At 49.7% G+C, this 19,635-nt stretch overlaps 1 long non-coding RNA gene across 3 annotated transcripts; it reads right to left on the bottom strand.

Moving 5' to 3' along the window:
- Positions 1-11,240: 11,240 nt before the first annotated feature.
- Positions 11,241-19,349, bottom strand: LOC127665770 (uncharacterized). 3 transcript variants are annotated; one of them, XR_007973501.1, is made up of 4 exons: positions 19,185-19,349; positions 14,360-14,448; positions 12,346-12,467; positions 11,241-11,743 (listed from the first exon to the last, which is right to left on the bottom strand). It is a non-coding gene; the product is annotated as an uncharacterized LOC127665770 (long non-coding RNA). The 3 variants fall into 3 exon arrangements; XR_007973500.1 differs by lacking the exon at positions 11,241-11,743 and adding an exon at positions 13,434-13,594 and having other exon boundaries at positions 11,966-12,467; XR_007973499.1 differs by lacking the exon at positions 11,241-11,743 and having other exon boundaries at positions 11,966-12,467.
- Positions 19,350-19,635: the final 286 nt, after the last annotated feature.

Below are 19,635 nucleotides of genomic sequence, written 5' to 3'. Positions count from 1 at the left end.
CTGGTCCTGTACTTAAAGAAGAAATAGACTTTATGAAGCTGTTTCTCTATGCCGGTTAACGTCGCACTCACCAAGGAAGGCTGCCACCGTGTCAGCACACTCACAACATGAGCAAGCCCCAGACCCTTGCTTCCACAGTAACATCTTTGTTCTGTTTGCTGGGGGTGGTTTCTTAGGGACATTTCCTTTCCAGCTTTCTAACGTTAGCTGGGCCCCAACTCAGCAGATGTCTGTTTCCCATCAGTGTCTGTCTTCCATGAACACTACACATGGTGAAGTTCAAGTACCTCCCCCTAAAAATGGTCCAATTCCAGAACATTCCTGGGAGTTTTTCACAATGTCAACACAAGTGTTGGAGGGACCTGGGTTGGAATGTCACCAGCAGGGTCCCTTCTGACCCTCCCCTCTGGATCCCAGTTTCTTCCCCTAGCGTGCTCTCCATGAGCAGATAGGGTCATCAAGTCCCCTGCGTGCTTCTCCCCTGTACCTGCAGCAATGCCTCGCTCCTGTCAGGTCTGCAGTCTCTCAGAGTTAACCACTGTCATTTCCCAAGAGTGTGGTAACATCCCAAAGGAGCCGTCATCTCTCGCTGTCCCCAGCATGGCCTTTGACTACACAAGACCCTTTGTTCTCAGGAGAGCTGACTCTGAGCAGCCAGTGGGAAAGGCAGTGGTCAGGACTGCCTGTGCACACAGCCTTTATACGTTTAGTGTGGTGGTGGGAGCTGGGTCTGTCATGGCAGTTGTGTGTGTGTGTATCTTGTTGTGGAAGAATTGCCTGTAATTAGGAAGCCGCCTGTTCACACAGTGTTCCAAAAATGCTGCTGGGTTCTGTTCCTTTAACAAGAGTAAAAACTAGCATTGCAATTCATCATATTGTTATTTTTTTTTTTAATCCAAGCCTTACAAATAGCCTGGCTCATTGTCAAGCCATTTGGTAGTGAAGAAACTGTTGTAAGTAACTATTACCAAAAATAGCCATACCAATTAACCTTCCTGTAAGAGCCAGACCAGGGAGAGCCAAGAAGTTCTTTTGTTTTTTTTTTTTTAACCAACACTTTCTTTGAAAAATATGAGGGATTATTTTTTTTTCCTATTTAGCGTGACACCCATGGTGTTACATGGAAAAATCTCCATACCAAAACTAATTTTTCCCACAAAAGGTAAATCTGCCTCGTGACTCCCATTGGGTAGCAAACCTAAGCCAGGGAGAGTGAGAGGTTTTGTGTTGAAGCACTTGGTGTGCGTTTCATAAAACACCTTATTTTCTGGAAGCTCTCTAATTCCAGAGCATAAACTCTCCACAGCAGGACCTTCACGTCTGTATGGCCGTGGGTGAGTGGAATCCAGATGCACTTGCTGCCTGGTTGAACAGTCTGGAACACCATTTCCGCCTCCGCGTTGTGCTGGCCAGTCCTCCCCCACTAGGGGGCAGCACGTCCCAAGCAATACAGGCTTCAGGAGCCTTGGAAACAAGCTTCAGCCCTAGGATAGGAAGGGGCAGAAAGGCACACAGATGAACATTAGTCACGCATCCATTGTCCATATAAAGCAAAGACAGGTTTGGAGCACATTCTGGAGGCGTACAGAGAGAAGGCAGCTTGGGTGCACGCTTTGAGGGTCGTGTTCTCTCTCTCCTTGGTGCTCTCCTGTCGAGGACGCTGCCGCCCAGAGCTTTGATGGGGTGGAGGGGCTGCAAGCAGGTGTTTGCACTACTCGGCAGCAGAGCCTGCGTGTGATTATTTGAAATGCCCTGGGAGAGCCTTTCCCACTCTTGCTGTCTCTAGATATTTTTGGAGGGCAGTCTGGGCCATGAGAAAATGTCAGACCACCTTATAAGGCGGTGTCTGGACCCGAGAGTGCTGTCTGCAGCTTGTTGGGTACACTGTGGACTTGAGTTAACTCGACTCTTGGACTGTGGCTTTTCTCACAGATTCCAAATATTCTGTGCCATGAATTATTCTCTTTAACAGACTGTAGATCTGCTTCCAGAAAGCGCTGTTTAAATGGCTACCATATTGAAGGTACCAAGCCGATCACCAGGGGCTCCCTCAACCACATAGTGTCTGTCATCCCCAACAGTCCTGAGTGGCAGAAGTGGGTGTATATGTGTGTGTTGGGGGTGGTGTAAAACACTGAGACAAAACAAACGTTTTCTCCTGCTCGGGTTTTTACCCTGTGGATGTATTTTGAGTCTCCAAGAGGGAATGCTGAGCCTGACTTTCCAAACCTGTTTTCCCCAAGGCTTCCTGAACACACCTTAAAAAACATGGGGGGTAGCCACCCCTTCTTGGGGATGATGAGAGTGGGGCTCAGCCTGAGACCCAGGAAGCTTACTGCTTTGGTTTCTAGGTGGATCGATGTCTTAGAGAAACCACCCTCGTGAAATAAGTAAATGGATCCTGAGGTGAGTGTCGCACGTGTGCTCTGCCCCAGCTGGAGTGTGTCGGTTGTTGTTTTCCAGTGGGTGTAAAAGGCGTCACTGTCACACGTGAATCTGTTTCAGAGACAGGGATCAGCAGCCCCAAGCCACGTTCAGTCCCCTGTGCCTCAGTTCCTCAGGGCTGGCTGGCTAGCTGCCCAGCGCGTGCTTAAACTCCATCCTCCTCAAATCCTTGGGATATTATCTCTGATGCCACCCAGGCCGGACATGTTGCTCACAGCAGCACTCCAGCATTTAGGAGGCTGAAGCAGCAGCTTCCTTTGATGAGGATAACCTGAATTATATAATGAGACCCTGCCTCAGAAAAAAAAAAAATGTGTAAGGGAGGAGGCTATCAGCAGCAAACCCTCCAGATTTCACTATCAAAATTCTAAAGCTGATTAGGGAACATGCCTTCCCTCCTGTCAGCCTTTACCCAGGGCTCAGCCCTCCTTTGTGCTCTAGACAGTCCAAGTCTCTCAGGACTTCCTCTGCACGCTGGCCTCCCCAGAGCGCCTGTCCCCTGCTTCTCTCTTCCTCTCCTGCCATGCTGTACCACAGACAGGGTTCTCTCAAGATTAGTAGTGGTCTTTGGCTTGTGGGACACAGGGTACACTCTTTAGTCCTTGTCTTAGGGCTGGGCACCCCACAGTCTTGACCCTAGAAACTCTAGATAGGTTTCCAGGCCAGAGTCCCTCTAGGATACAGGAAAGGACCTCAAAGCATCCCTTCTTAAGCCAATGAGAAGGTCGCATAGACTAAAGGAAATTATGAAACCTTCCAGACTCACCTTAAACCCCATCGCTCTCTTTCTCCCTCCCCCACCCCCGCTCCAGCACTGAGGGGAGAACAGATGGAGCACCTGTGCCCCCACGCCAGGCTCTAGCCTGGCCTTAGCAGGCAGAGGGCTAGGTCAGGAAGGACAAGGCTGTTTCCAAGGAGAGCTAGAGAGAGCAAGCCCCACTCCTCTCTCCACTTAAGCCTGGAAGAGTCCACAGAGATCGCAGCCCTGTGCACTGACGTCTTACGGCCCATCAACTCCACTTGCTCCCTTAGCAAATGTAACTCCATCAGAACCATGAGACTCAGCATTAAGATCAGCATCCCTCTTCCTTGGGGAGGCGCAAAGGTCTGCTGTAGACGGATAAAAAGAATCTTCCTGAGAACCAGCATCCTCCCCTTCCATCGGCAGCCATCTTGTGGCACTGCTTTCTCTTGTGCTTTGGTCTGTGCTGGTTTCTTCCTGTTTTCTAGACCATCTTCTTCTGCCTCCTTCCTAACTCAGTTTCTCATACACTTGGGTATGTCTCAAGAATAACTCACGGCACTTCTTAGAATCTGCTCTAGGCGGATGGAACCTGCCTGGGCCTCCACGGTTTGCTCACTCCCATAGGTGTTGTGTTTGTAGGCCCATGGGAGATGTTTCACAGCGTGTGTGTCCACAGCATGCTAGCGGAAGTCAAGACGACCGGGTGACCCTTTCTCTCCCTGCCTCGTGTGGGTCCTGAGTTACTCCCTTACTTGATGAGCCCTCTTACGGAGGATTTTTGGAGCACATTGTAGGACTCCTGATCTTGGAGTTTCTGTCTCAGCTTCACATCTCATTCTAACCCAAGAACTCTGGCCTGCAGGGTCAGAGCAGATCTGGCCTGTGGACCTGTTCTTGCCATCTTTTGGGATTTGTTCTTTTGGGGTTTTTTTTGGTTTTTTGGGTTTTTTTTTTTTTTAGTTGAATCAATTGCCAACAATTTAAAACTGAAAGACACCATTTAGTCTTCTAAAATAATAATAACGGTGAGTGGACGTTCCCCGTGAGGCCTTGGTGACACCCAGGGAGGACTTGTCTCTGCTTGACTTCCTGTGCAGACAGTGGACTCTCCGATGGGGACCCTTCCCAGGCCTGTGTTGCGTTTATGATGCCCGCCTGCGCTGCAGCTGGGTACACAGGCAGAAGATGTAAAGATGTTTTCACTGAAATCAGGTTCTAGGTTCTAGGAAAACATGGAGAAAGGCAGTGTGCTGCAGACTCACAGGCCCCAAAGCTCACAATTCTTTCCCTCCACTGTGCTGTCTCCCCCCCCCCCAGCCCCATTGCTGGGATGAAGGGGTGAGCTTTATTCTACATGGATGATGTGGGCAGCCTCTCAGAGCGCATGAACTCTAGTTGGTGACTTGTACCCATAGTCCCAGGTCATTTTAGCCCAGGAGTTCCACAGCCGGGGCATATAGTAGAATGTTATCTTAGAGAAATACAGCAAGCAGGCTGGGGAGATGGCTCAGCAGTTAAGAGCACTAGCTGTTCTTGAGGAGAATTTGGGTTTGGTTCCCAGAACCCGCACGGCAGCTGACAACCTAATGTAACTCCAGGCTCAGGAAACCCAGTGTCCTCTTCTGGCCTCTGCTAGCACCAGGCACACATGTGGCGCCCATACAAAACACATACAAAATTTATTTTTAATTTTAAAGGTGTAGGGAGGTGGTTCAATTGGCAAAGTGCTTGCTGGACAAGCATGAGAACTGGGGCTCCAGCACCCACTATAAAAACAAAACAAAAAACAAACAAAACAACCCTACAAAACCAACAACAAAAGCATCAGGCCCAGTGGAGTTCCCGATAATCTCAGGACAGGGGAGGCAGAGGCAGGCCCCTAGGCCTCCCTGGCACTGAACCAGACAGATCCTGGTTCAATGAAAGACCTCATTGCAAAAAGGGAAAAAAAGGCGGGGGGAGTGGAAAATGAAAAGAAAATGAAGCAGAGTTGAGGACAGCACCCCATGTCAGCCTCTGGCACAAGCACACACGGATATACAAAATTAAGTAAAATGATAAATCAGTTCATGGAAGCTGGCTGCTGAGAGACTAGCACTGCCCCTCCCCTCCCCCTACACCCCCTCCATGCCCTTTGATTGTGCTCCCTTCATGAGCTCCCAGAGAAGCTCAGAACCTTGGAAGGTCGCGGTCCTGAGAGGATGGAACCTCCTGGCTCCTGGGCCACAGTGCCCTGCATGGCTGAGCTCAAAGCTTTCCCCAGCCTGGTGTGGGGAAGGGGGAGGTGGGGAGGAGGCTTCTTCCTCAGGCACTCACCATAAGCAAGCTGCTAGCAACTGAGAGTCTCCCACAGGATTCCTGAAAGCCTAGGGTACCTGAGAAGCAGCGCCTGTCCCCAGCACTGGGCCCAGCCAAGCGGAATGCTCAGGGGTGCAGAAGCATGCACCCCTGGGAGGATCTCAAGGCACCATGGAAGCCTACATTTCTTTGGCACATTTCTGTGTCTGAGCAGTTTGTGAGGCTCCAAGTGTGTCTGTAGTTCCCTGAAAAGTATGTCGGGAGATCGCCTGCCAGTGACTTGGGCATTTCACCTCATAGATGAAGACAAGAGTCCTTCTCATTTACTCCATGGAAGGCTGCTCCCAAAGCCCCTAGCCCACCACAGGCCTGAGGGAACTGTGACGTCAGAGCTGGAACGTGCCTCAGTCTGCTCTGCTCTGTCACCTCCAGCTTCTGCTGACAGAGATGGGAATGATGCCAAGAACTGAAAGGAGTGTGGCTTGTTTAGTGACAGAATTGCTTCCACACCCCTCCCTGCTCGCCACAGACTGTGGGACAGTGAGCACATCTGGGTGTGCCAAGCAGAAGTGTCCCTGCTTCTCAAAGACCCAAGCATCTGAGCAAGGCAGGACTCACAGCTGTCTGGGGAGGGGGGAGTCCACGTGTGCTCCTTTCTGAGTCATGCAGAACTTGGGGGTCACAATCACTTTGGGAGGTTGAGTGATCTTTTCACAGAGTCATCTAAGACCATTGGAAAATACAGATATTTGCAGTTCATAAATTTCAAAATTACAGTTATGAAGTAACTGTAAAAAAGTAATGTTATGGTTAGGGGTCACCACAACATGAACTGTATTAAAGGGTTACACCATTAGGAAGGTTGAGAACCACTGTTGTAGAAGGAGACCACCCTTCCCGGCCCTGGGGAGAACATTGTGTTCCTCTCATGCCTTGCTGGGGCTCTGGTCTCCTTACTTCATCTATAAGGTGAAATGCCCGAGCCCCTGGCAGGTAATGCCCATCCATACCCTTGCTGGAAGGCAAAGAGGCTTCTGGAGACTGCTTACAATGCCACCGACGTCTGCAAGCTCAGGAGATGCAACCATCTCCGTCTCCACCAGCCCTGGAAAAGCTGCAGGCAACGGGAAGAGCGATGCCTGCTGTGACTCCTTGCAGACCTTCCCAGGAGCTGCTGCATGGCTGTACAGCTTTCCCTGGACCTGTGAGATTCTCCTGCGGCCCAATCAGCACTTAGTCGGGAAAAGAGGCCTCTGGTCTCCTTCCCGAGTCAGCCTCAGAACCTCACCCCACCCCCACCGGAGATCGGAACATGGGGTACTCGGTCTCTTGTCAGAAATCTCCATTCCAAGCCAGGCAGCTGTTTGGCTTGGCTGATATATTTAGAAAAGTCAGACTCTGGTCGCTCCCTGCTGTCTTCCAAAGTGTGAACTGCACCCATCACATGGCAATGTGATTCACTTCTGAGCTGCTTCCCACCACCTCGGAGCAGCCTCCTCTCCCTGCCGCGCTCATCCCCACAGCGTCATCTTCTCCCTCTGCTCCTCCGCTCCGCTCTGCTCCGCTCAGTGTGTGAAGAAGTCTCTCTGGCTGGTAGAAACCATCCCCGGCCAGTGGCAAAATGTCCCTTTTGTGTTTGGAGGTGCCTAGACATTGTTTTCACTCTGAAAAATATGAAAATCTCATGTTCTATACAAATACACAAGCATATGCTCTCTCTCTCTCTCTCTCTCTCTCTCTCTCTCTCTCTCTCTCGCATGGTGCTCTCCTATGTTCTTTAGGAGCACCGCATTCACTCCCCAGCGAGGTGTGAGACCCTCAGACGAGTACGCCAAAGCTCGAAAGTACCTTCTGCCTACCAGCAACTTTTACTTTTCCCCAAAAATATTTTAGTTGTTTTTTTTTTTCCATTTTGAAATGATGAGAGATCACATTTTAAAAATTAATTTCCTGCTTCTCTTGAGGAAAGATGTGGGGTCCTCATCACTCCAGGCCCTGTTCCTTCACTTCACGGTGCCCTTGGGGAATGGGTAGAGACCTGTCATTTTGAGAGAAGGGTCCCTAGGTCGCCTCATTATACCTCTATGCTCATGTGTTTCCTGGCTGGCTCTGGGGGCTTGGGGACAGACAGCCCACACATCCTGGGCCTTTTATGGCTGCAGGTAATGAGAGGCATAGGGACATGAGGGAGGGCCTGCTCTCCTTGTGTCTTATTTCTCATTCTCTATGTCCCCCAGTCTTCTGAGCGTCTCCCGCTTTCTGCTCCTCACACCCTGCTCCTGTGCTCTGTATTATTGCTGTTCTATTTTAGCTCAGAACCAACCTCCCCAGCCCTGTTGGTTCCTTGGAGAGTGCTGGTTGGTGCTTTGGTGTCAGGCCTGAATTTGATTTCCTCTCTGATTTCTGCTCTTGACGCTTTCTTCAATCTCTTTTACACATGAAATAGAGATAAAAAAAAAAAATGCAGGCTATCTGTGAGGATTGGCTTGAAGTTAGCTCATTGATAGCCAAGGATGTTTGCACTTGCCCCAGGGAATTGCTGAGCAGAGTCCCTGGTTGCCATGCCAGGAAACAGCTCCTGTACACACAAGAATAGCCAAGAAGTGGCCATGAGTCTTAGCTACTGTTCTATTGCTGCAAAGAGATACCATGACCAAGGCAACTCTTAGTAGAAGAAACATTTAATTGGGGGTTTGCTTACAGTTCCAGATGTTTAGATCATTATCATGACAGGGAACATGGTGACAGCTAAGCGTGGTGCTATCATGAAGTAGCTAAGAGCTGCACTCTTATCAGTAGGCTAAGAGTTCTACATCCAGCTCTGCAGGAGGAGACACTGGCCTGGCATGGGCTTTTGAAACTTCAAAGCCCACCCTGACTGTAACACTTCATGAAAGGCCACACCTCCTAATCCTTTTCAAATAGTGCCACTCCCTGATGTCTAAACATTCAAATATATGAGCCTACAGGAGCCATTCTTAGTCAAACCACCACACCATGCCTCTGACTCTTGAGAGCAAAAACCTCATTTTGTGAGAAGTTTCTCAAAAGGCCAGACCAATTCCCCTAGCCCAAAAGGGCCTTCTCAGACTCCCAGAGGACTGCACAGATGGGCCTGGCCTGCGAGAAAGGAAAACCGTGCTACCAGACTGAAGAGATGGACTGGCGGTTAAATATTTACTGCTCTTGCAGAGAACCAGGATTCAATTCCCAGCACCCATATGGCAGCTCACAACTATCCATAACTCCAGTTTAAGGAGATCTGACACCCTCTGCTGCCTTTATAGGTACCAGATACACACACAGTGCACAGACACACATGCAGGATTGGCACCCACAAACACAAAATTAAAAAATAAGTAGCACTATCCCCAGCTCCCTCAAGGTGGTCTAGATTGAGCAAAACTCTGGTCCAAGGGGCCCCTCTTCAACACTAAACTCTAATCTTAGTGTCAGCATGAGCAGGCCAGGAACAAAACATCTCTGTACCTGATCTAAGCATAATGGGCCGGGTGAGGGCTGGAGCTGTATCTCCATCAGCAGACAAAGGCCCTGAGTTTCATCCCCAGCAAAAACCAGTCATGGTGGCACATACCTGTAGTCAATACCAGCACTCCATGAGTGGAAGCGTAAGGGTTGGACGATGAAGAGCATCCTGGCTATATAGCAAATTTGAAGCCAGCTTGAGCCTGAGTTACCTGAGCCCCTACCCTAGAAAATACAGGAAAAGCTCTCCTTCCCCAGAAAGGCCTTGGCCTCCTCATTAAAGATTGTTTCCTAAGTCAAAGAAAGACCAAAGCACCTCTTCCATGGGCCCATATTCCAAATGTATCAAGAACCCCCATGTACAGCCCTCGGGCACAGAGACACCCAAGGATCTTTGTGCCACTGTCTAACCTGTGCTATGTCAAGCACTATATGTGGTCCTTGTAAATATTAACTTAGCTAGCTCTCCCAACATCCTACAAAGTCAGTTCTGTCAGACTCCCATTCTACAGATGAGGACACTGAGGCACAGAAACGTTAAAACCTACCCAAAGTTGGGAATTTTTTGAGTTGCAGAGCCAAGTCTTCTAGAACCTGTGCCTTTTGTGAGTTCACTAGCCGGGTTGTGTTTACGTGGCTGCAAACCCCAGCGTGAGCTCTCTGACCCTTGTGACACCTTGAATGATTTCCAGCTACACTGACCCAGTTGGTCACCAATGCCCATCAGTGACAGCATGGCCCGAACAGAAAAGGTATCAGTAAGTGCTTGAGTGTGAGGAGGCTGCCCCTCTGGGCTTCAAGTCAAGTTCTTGATAACTAAGAGAAGGCAAGAATTTCAGGAATGAGCCTTCTGTGTTACCTGTGAGAAACATGGAGCCCCCCGTATCAGCTCCAAAAGGCATCTACGTTCCCTGTTTGATCATCTTGCTTAGCCCTACCCAAGAGGAAGGAACTTGAGTTCTGGATGTGGCTGCTATTGTACTTGTAGCTGAAGTACCAGTCTCTGGGGCTCATGGGGTCACTATACTTTTAAGATGCAAAAATAAATTTTCAGTCATTAATGATATTTATAGACCTCTGTGGTAGCTAGTGTTTGTTGTCAACTTAACAGAATCTAGAATCACCTGGGAGATGAATGACTGGGCCTTCTGGTGGGAGTTGCCTTGTGTCAGTTGACATGGGAAAACCCATCTTAATTATAGGCAGGACCATGCCCAGGGCAGGGAAATCTGGACTGTATAAACTGGAGAAGGCAAAGTGAGCTCTAGCACACACACACACACACACACACACACACACCACGCACGCACGCATGCACGGACGCACACACATGCACACGCACACTGCCCTCTGCTCTCTAACGCTGGGAGCGCTATGGCGGGCCGCTTCCAGCTCCTGCTGCCTGATTTCCCCACCATGATGGACTGTGTCTTGAACTGTGAACCTAAATAAGCCCTTTCTCCCCTAAGTTGCTTTTGTCAGGGCACTTTATCACTGCAACAGACACAAAGGTTAAGATCACTTCGTTTCCAAACATAGTTATCCCCCTTTATTTGTGAAAGATACATTTTAAGACCCATAGTCTTGGGTAGCAGGGGCCCATAGTCACCTGAATCCATGACCTTATATATACTACTTTTTCATGTAAATGCATATCTATAATGAAGGTTAACTTATAAATGAGACACAGTAAGAATTCAACAAAAATAACATAGTAAAACAGAAATGTAATAAAAGTGCCGGTGTCTTTATTCTTATGCCCTGAAGCTAAGTAAAATAAGTACTACTTTAGTACTAGATTTCTTGAAAGTCTGTCTGATAAGTTAGATGTCTATGGATAAGTTATGGGAGGGTAGGGACAGACAGGGAGGATACACTGTACAAGGGGGATGGCATTTATAGCCTGGCAAGACAGGAGGAGGAGGAGAGGCACAAGATTTCAACTTTCTATTATGAATAAGAACAATTTTAAAAGTATGGTAGCTAGACCTGGAGGTGCTAGCCTGTAATTCCAGTTATTCAGAATTTAGAGGCAGGAGGATCAAAATTTCAAAGTATGCCTGGCCTACTTCCTTCTCAAAATAGAGAATGAAAGAGGCTAGAAGTATCTCAGTGGTAGAGCACTCACCTAACATATAGAAGGCTCTGCGTTCTATGCCCCAGTGCAACACCAAACTATACACACAGACATGTGCACACATGTGTGCACACACACACACACATGCGCACGCACGAAACCAAACTCACGAAGTGTTTATTTCTAGAATTTTCTATTTATTACTTTTAGATTGCTGTTGACCACAGGTCAATGAAACCACAGAGGAAACACAAACACAGGAAAGTAGAGAGAAAAATGTCAGATGATGGGGGAGGCGTGGAAGTCACAGCTGCAGCTGACCTCAAGCCTTGTGCATATCCCTTGGCATGAGACACAGTATAGACCTTCTCCTCAATTTATTCTTCTACCAAATCGGGACCAGAACACGTGTTGCACTGTGTCCGCAAGGACACCGTGGGTAATGGTACACACACAGCCCTCGGGACCTGCCATATAAGAGCTCAACAAACGTTATTTTTTGTTTCCTCACCTCAAAAGATGCCACTAAGAGTTGGTCCCAATGGTCTCTGCATGCCTTCTCTCACACAAGCAAAGGAGACTGCACATCCACAGCTATCCACAACGTTGTGCAGTTGTGAAGCCTCCCGGCATTATCTGGTGCTGTCCCTGAGCTGGAATGAGGCTGTTTCCTTCTATCAGCCTGTGGGCTCCTATAGAGCAACAACAAAACTTTATTTACTTTGGTTTTTTTTCATTTTTAAAAATGCTTCTAGGGGGTTGGAGGGATGGCTCAGAGGTTGAGAGCACTGACTGTTCTTCCACAGGTCGTGAGTTCAATTCCCAGCACCCACATGGTGGCTCACAACCATCTGTAATGGGATCTGATGCCCTCTTCTGGTGTGTCTGAAGATATTTTGTTTTGATTCGTGTGTGTGTGTGTGTGTGTGTGTGTGTGTGTGTGTGTGTGTGCCACACATATGCAGGTGCTCAAAGAGGTCAAGAGAGGGTGTCAGATTCACTGGAATGAATTACAGACAGCTGCGAGCCATCCATGGTGGGTGCTGGGAGCCTAACTCCCATCCTTGGCAAGAGCCGTGTGTACTCTTTCGTGCTGAGCCATCTCTCCAGCCCCCAAGTGATTTCTGTGCCCTACAAAGGTATCTCGGTTATGAGCCATAATGTTTTTATGGCACCACGGAGAAGATTTTCTTGTCCTAAGTGCAGGTTTTAGTTTACTCTTGACACCTGTGGCCTCAGTCTCTCTGGAACCTGGTTTAGGGCTGCTTTATGGGGGAGGGACACACATACTAACTGATAAACTGAGGCAGGAGGCATCCTGGAGGACAAAGGAGACCCGATAGAATAGCTGAGCATCCCCTTGGCGGGGGACAGGGAGGAGGTCCAGGTCCTGAGCTTCTCAGGGTTGCAGGACATCTGAAACACAAGAAGTAAGTGTCAAGAACACCTAGAAGTGAATACTACCTGGTAATACCCAGACGAGTGCTCACCCCAGGCCCCAGCATCCTAGACCAGGAAAACCTGGTTGGAGTCTTTCAGCCGGGCTGAGTGAGAGGTGTCTGTCACCTTGTTTTATGTAAACTGTTTGCTCTTCATGGTCAGTTACCACACAGCAGAATAGCCGGTAAGTCTATAATTACTTCATATAATTACCTTCATTTAGTGATACTGCCTAAGTCTCTACTATCCCCAAATAAGAACAAGGTGAAAACACCCAGGCCCCACTGCTGGCCTCTCCTCTCACAGTAGAGAAGGAGGTGGGATCCTGGCCCAACTTCCACTAGAGGAGAGGCTCCCCTGATCAGAGTGGCTCTTTCCTCTGCTGCTGGTAAGAGACATATTGTCCCCAGGACCTGCTGGGCTGGGCTCAATATCTTACCATCTCCAGGATCACACAGACTCTGCTGAATGCCATTTAACTGGCTCCCTATGTGTGCACTTCTAGCAGTCTCCCCAAGAATCATTCCCTCTCATTTCCTGGCCTGGGGCAGGAGTCACCGGGCTCTACATCTGGGGCTTGGCCGGAAGTCTCTCAGCGCCCCACCCATGTGTCTGACTCTAGTGCTGTGGGGTGTTTACCACGCACCCCCCCCTTGCCTATCCATCTCGTGCTCATTCCCCCTCTTGTTCTTCACCCTCACTTTCCTCCTCTCCTGCTCCGTCTTGTTTGTCCTTGGTTTCTACAGTGACAAACACCACAGAGATGCTTCTCTAGGTTCTTTCTAGCCCCGGGGAGCTGAGAGGAAGTAGCGGCTGCGAAGGGCACAGCCGGGCACGCTCTGCTGCCACACTGTGAGGCCAGCTTCGCCAGGAAACAGAGAAGAGCTTGCAGGGCCTCTGGGCTTCTGGAGATCCAGCCTAGTGCTAACTGGATTTCGTTACCTTGACACAAGCGAGAGTTGTCTTGGAAGAGGGAACCGCAGTTGAAATGGCCTCCATTAGATTGGCCTGTAGGCCAGTCGGTGGGAGCATTTTCTTGATTGTGATGGATGTGAGAGGAGCCGCCAGCCCACTGTAGGAGGTGTCACCGCTGGGCGGGTGGTCTTAGGGTATATAAGAAAGTAGGCTGAGCAAGCCAGTAAGAGGCTTCCTCCATGGCCTCCACTTCTCATCATGACTTCCCGTAAACTGGACGGCGAAATAAACCCTTTCCTCCCCAAGTTGCTTCAGGTCATGGTGTTTATCACGGCAATAGAAACGTAACCAGAACAAGCCTCAAGCTTCCAACAGCCCCTCATCCTGTGCGTGTAGCTTTTCGCTACCCTGCCTTAGTTCCGGGATCTGGCTGCGCTGCCAGCCCCGTCTCAGAGCCCTTAAATCCAAGGATAAAAGACAGAGACATACACAACTGTTCATTTTCAATTTGCCTTCTTGGGCCACTTGCTGGGCAGAAGGTGCAGGAGGAAAACGGAGACACGAGGAAGGAGAGAGAGTTTCGTCATGCTTCTGATGGAGAAAGGTTGAAGAGCCACGGGAGATCTCAAAAGGGGAGTGGCCACACAGGCCCCTCCCACGGGCCAGTAGTCAGGGGCATTCAGCAGGACATAGATGGGACTGGCCACTAGAGTTTAGGACAGGTGGAAGGTACAAAGCTAAGAGTAATGATTCGAGCACGTTTTCCAGGCGGGAGATAGTAGCGCCCAGCAATTGTGCCAAGAAGGCAAATTGAAAATGAACAACTGTGTGTGTGTCTTTTATCCATGGATTCAAGGGAAACTGGGAGTCGGGGGCTGGGAGTGCGGCTCAGTCCTGCAGCAAAGGCGGGTAGCGCAAAAGCTACACGCAACATCATCCCACTGCATTCTTACCTAACAAATCACTCTGGGCATTTTCTTCGCTTCTGGGCTTGGGCTGCTAGCCTCCCTCCTTAGGAAGGTCATCCCACAGTGGTCAGCCTCTGCAAGAAAGAAGTCATTTGGAGACTTGGAGTCATGGACCCGTCGCTTTTCCTGTTACCCACCCAGTTCCTCACACCCCAAAAGTCTCTCTAGGCTGCATCTCTTGGACCCTCCAGTGATGGCGTTGTGTAACCTGACAGTTCACCTACAGAGGCTTGGGCCACACTCTGCTCACCCCAATTCCAGCATTGCCTCTGGCAGACACCCTGAAGCACGCGCATCTTCGATCTGCCCCTCAAGTGGTGCAGGCCTGTCAGGATTTGGGGCACTCTTTTCTCCTGGGGCTTCAGATGCAGAGGACCAAACATTAAGTATTCCTGTCCAAGAGGCACATGGTCCATGATGCCCTGCGCTCACTATGCTGCAGTGACAGCTTCCGGTGAGGTGCTGGGACTGGGCTCTGTCTCCCACACCCCAAGCCTAACCTTGGCTTGGCCTCTCTGTCCCTCTCCTAGTTAACTCTTCCAGGTTTACTCCAGCCCTAGATCTATCTCAAGGAATCCTAACTCAGTACCATCTCGGTTTACCTCCAAGCCATCACCCCCCCACCCCACCCCCCACCCCACCCCCCACCCCCCCACCCCACCCCCCACCCCACCCCCCACCCCCACCCCCACCCCGTGTCTCTGTATTCTTTTCCATCAGCGCTCACGCAGTGCAATTGAAGGCGCCTGTGAGGCGTGAGGTGTGTGTCCCCTCCCTTATCTCCATAGGGGGCTTGCCTTGTGCCTCTGCCTTCCAGCTGGCTTTGATGTGCTGGAGACAGAACGCTCAGTAAACATCGAGGGTTGGAAGGCTGGGAGGGGTGCATGCCAGGGAAAGGAAGAAACTGAGGAACAGCCTTGCTTGAGGTTTGCAAGGCCTTTCCCCATTTAGGAATTGCTCGGCCCTTGTAGGAATTTCACGGGCCCGTGGAATTCTCCAGTCATGGAATCCGCCCATCGGCCCCAGCCGGTACCCAAAAGGTCTCCACAGAGCAGAATTCCACAGCTTCCCTTCCTTTCGGGCGGTCACAGGGAATTTCTTACGCTCTTTGTGGTCAGGGAAGTTCTTGGAGCCTGGATCCTACATTTCAGATGCCATTTTAAGTCCAACTCTCCTCGGAGTGAGAAAGCATGAGGAAGCACGAGAGAGCTTAGAGATCAGTCAGTGAAGTGGCTCTTGAAACCAGGGGTGGTGGCACACACCTCTAAACCTAGCATTTCCAAGGCTGAGGCAGGAGGTTGTCTTGAGTCAGTAAGAGCCAGGCTGGCTGAGGTCACATAATAATCTGTCTCAACAAAAACAAAACAAAACAAAGCAAACAAAAAACCAGAGGCTGGGTGGTGGGGGGAGGGGTGAACACTGTGTCAAGTTGTTACTGTTTTCTAAGTAGCAAAATCCCTTTTCCAGAAAAAGCAAGACTCCAAACTCTAAAATGTAAGACTGGTGAAATGGGGGCAGCTCTGGTTGCCCTAAGAGGTGGGTGGGAAGGTGCAAGGAACCCAGATTGAAAACCCCTAACCAGGTCAGATGGAACACTTTTTGGATAAAGAGACTGCAGCCAAGGGAAATGACCTCCCCTAGACAGGACCTCAGCCCGCATCTTTCCTGATATGACATCTACTGGCAACCTTGTTGGACCGAAATGAAAACTGATAAAGTTTATGTTCTGAGGAGATTCTGTTAATTGCTTGATTTAAAGGTGGAGGGCTCACTATGCTACTCAGGCTGGTCTCGAACTGGTGAACACAACCCTCGTACTTCAGCCTCTGAAACAGCTGAGACCTCCCCAAATGGCGCCACCATGTCTGATTCAAAGATGTATTTTCACGAGTGTGTTCCAGCCCCGTTGGTGGCTATGTGGTTCTGATTTTCTTCTTTATGATATTTGGTACTTCAGGTGCCAAAAGAACTCAACGAGAAGTTGGCAAAGGGATTTGTACAAACATGTTTCGCAAATCTCCAGATCTTTGAACTAAGATGGTCATCACGTTTTCCCAACCATCCCCACACAGAGCCGTGGAGTCCGGCCCATCTTTCCCGTGTTATTTACTCATTTATTTCTTTTGGAGCGCAGATGGAGCGCACACAGCGCAATTGCAAGAAAGAGCCAACTGGAATGGAGTCGCAGTGCCCTTTGTGCTGGGGCTCATTAAGTCTCCTGCCCCAGGGCTCTGGGAGGCCCAGGGAAGAATTTCCTCCTTGAGATTGTTAACAGAATCCTCTCTGCAGAGGGTGGAACGTCCTGCTGGTGGCCGGTGCAGGGCCTGAGTGGGTTCTGCAGGACCAGGCCTCCTCGCAGATTTCCCAGGAGCTCCTCTACCCTCCCCACCCACAATCCCCAACTGGTTCCCACACCCCACACCAGGGGATTGAGGGGTGACTTTAGGGAGTAGGATCAACAGAGTTTGCTGGGACAGCACCTCCTGGTTACTCACTTTCCACATGCCTCCTTGAGAGCATTAGTCAATACGTACATGCATGCATGCATGCATACATACATATACCTACACACATATGTGTAGGTATGTATATGTGTGTATACATGTACATATGTATACATGTTTAGTGGTGTGTGCCATATATGCATGTATGTATATATGTGTGTAGGTGTTGTATGTGTATGTATGTTTGTTGAGTCAAGTATGCCAGATATGTATGTTTGTATGTATGTATGTATGTATGTTTGTTGGTATGTATGTATGTTGGCATGTATGTATGTATATATGTACATGTGTATGTTGAGTAGAGTGTACCAGGTATGTATGTGTGTGTGTGTGTGTGTGTGTGTGTATGTGTATGTATGCCAAGTGGAGTGTGCCAGGTATACATGTATGTAAATGTATATGTGTAGGTATGTGTGTATGTATGTATCATGTATGTATCCTGAGTGGAGTGTGCCCCTCACTGCGCAGCCATTTATAAAGGGTTAGTATAGGCATCCTGCAGTTCGCCTAGTCCTGTCCACGGCGACAGCAGCATTGTATTCAGCACCGCGTAGATGAAAGCACTGGTCTTCCACAGGGGTGTAGGCCCATGTTAACTCACTTCATCTTTGTGTACATTACTTCATCTAATACTAACAATAACTGATTTGGGGCTTGGTACTTAGGAATACTGACTGCTCCTGCAGAGGGCTCGGCCTTGGTTCCCAGCTCCTACATAGCTGCTCACAAATGTCTGGAAATGTCCTCCTCTGGCACGCACATGGTGTGTTGTGTATGTGTGTGTGTGTACATCTATATGCAGGCAAACACTCATACATTTAACATAGAGATAAATAAATCTTTAAAAATTAGATCAAACACTAATGAATTCTCTTTTTCCCCCTTATTTACCTGGGGTTTCACTGTCTGTCTCAGCTGAGGTCACAGGCACTGCCACTGGGTCCAGCAAATAGTTCATTCTTACTGACTATCCAGTGTCTGCTAAGGTCTCCATGTCACCACAACTTTATGAATGTGGTTACTATCAACATCAGCCGATTTGCATATGAGGAAACTGAGGCACAGAGCAGGTCTCTTTGTTCTTCCGTGTATCTTCACTTAGGCTGGGATGCCGTTCTTCACATTTCGGCTGTGCTATGATAGAGTAACTGAGGCGTGGGCTTTGAAGGGCTGGAGCGTAGCTCTACGGAAGCTCAGCATTGCGATGGTCTGGAGTCTGAGTCCAGCACCACAGAATAAACAGCATCCTGAACTCTGCCGTGAGGCTCGCCTGAGCCTGCCTTACCACAGACAGGCTGCAAGGGCATAGGCAGATATGTTAGCTGCCTCTTGCTACCTAGCACCTTAGCTCAGCACCATGTATTAGCTAAGGAAATCTGAGAGAAGTTTAGCAGGCATGAGGGTGTGGTGGGGGCCGGGGGGAGAGTCTCACAAGGTCATGGTCACCTCAGAGCTCAGCTGGGGAAACGAATTCCAAGCTCTGTCACCTGGTCATCTCCTCACAAGCTGGCTCGTGATATGGCAGCTGGCTTCCCCAGCTGAGTAACCCAAGAGGGCACCCACAAGCAGGCCACTGTCTCTTTGTAACTGACTCTCCGAGGCTACAGGCCATATACTTCTGCCCCTTTCTACCCATTCCGAGCCCATCAAAAACTCCAGTCTGCACAGAAATAGCAAAGGGTTCCATGAGACTGTGAAGACAAAGCCAGGTTTGGCACATGCCTGCATCCCCAGCACTTGGGCAGCAGAGGCGGGAGGATTGGTGCAATTTTGAAGCTAGTCTTGTCTCCATTGGGAGTTCCAGGCCATTCAGGGCTGTGTAGCAAGACTCCCATCTCAGATGCACACGAAGACAAGGAGGCGGGAAGATTAAATTCCCAGGGGCTACCCACAAGTCCCTTTAATGTCTGAGCTTCCTTCCTCTTGAATGTAAAATGGGGATTTTAATGTCCCCAGCTCAGAGTTAATCTAAGGCTTCAATGAGACCATGCCATGAAGCCGGAACAGAGTCTGACAACACTGAGCACTGGGTGAAGGTCGGTCGTGGCAGCGTGCGACTAGAAGCTACTCAGGAATGGATGCGGTCCTTCTTGATAGCGGCTGTTCCTCCACTGCCTGCCTAGCTCAACGCTTGGCACTTCCTCTCCCTACAATGTCATCAAGCACTGGCAGCGTCAGGCTGGGAGTAGGAAAGAAAGAGACATTGCCTGCTTTCTCAGAGCGAGCCTGAAACAGTCATGGCGGCGTGCCCTACAGGCACCAAAGATTTCCTCAGGGGCGTCTCCAGAACACAGGGTCCGGAGTACCTGTAGGTACTGCTTCCTGCCGCCACCAGCCTGCTCTGCTGACATGGTCCAGAACTCCAGGTCCCCATTACTCTCCTCTCACACTGCTCCCGTGGGCCCCAGATTGCCAGGTTCTCCCCAAATATTTCCCCGTTGTTCCCCAGAGAGGCTTGCCCAAGGGCAAGCCCAAGTTCCAGAATTTTCAGCCACCTCCCTGTGGCCAATAATAACTGTGACTTCCTGAGGCTTGTTATCAAGGAACACCATGTTGCCCTTGAGGCTGCTTGGCCGCAGCGGCCACTGCTTGGCTTTAAGGAGAGTGGAGCAGAGGCGCACAGACGGGCTGTGCACCGGAGAGGACGGACTGCTGCAAAGGAGGAGGCGGCTGTCGGGAACGCGCCTGCTCACCAGATCCAGCTCTGGGCTTGAGTTGGGGTTTAGGACTTGCCTCATTCTCATTGCTTGTGAATGA

Source organism: Apodemus sylvaticus, chromosome 15, assembly GCF_947179515.1.
Source record: "Apodemus sylvaticus chromosome 15, mApoSyl1.1, whole genome shotgun sequence".
Taxonomy (NCBI): Eukaryota; Metazoa; Chordata; class Mammalia; order Rodentia; family Muridae; genus Apodemus; species Apodemus sylvaticus.
The sequence above is the reverse complement of the archived record's forward strand: the minus strand, read 5'-3'. Positions and strand labels throughout refer to the sequence as shown.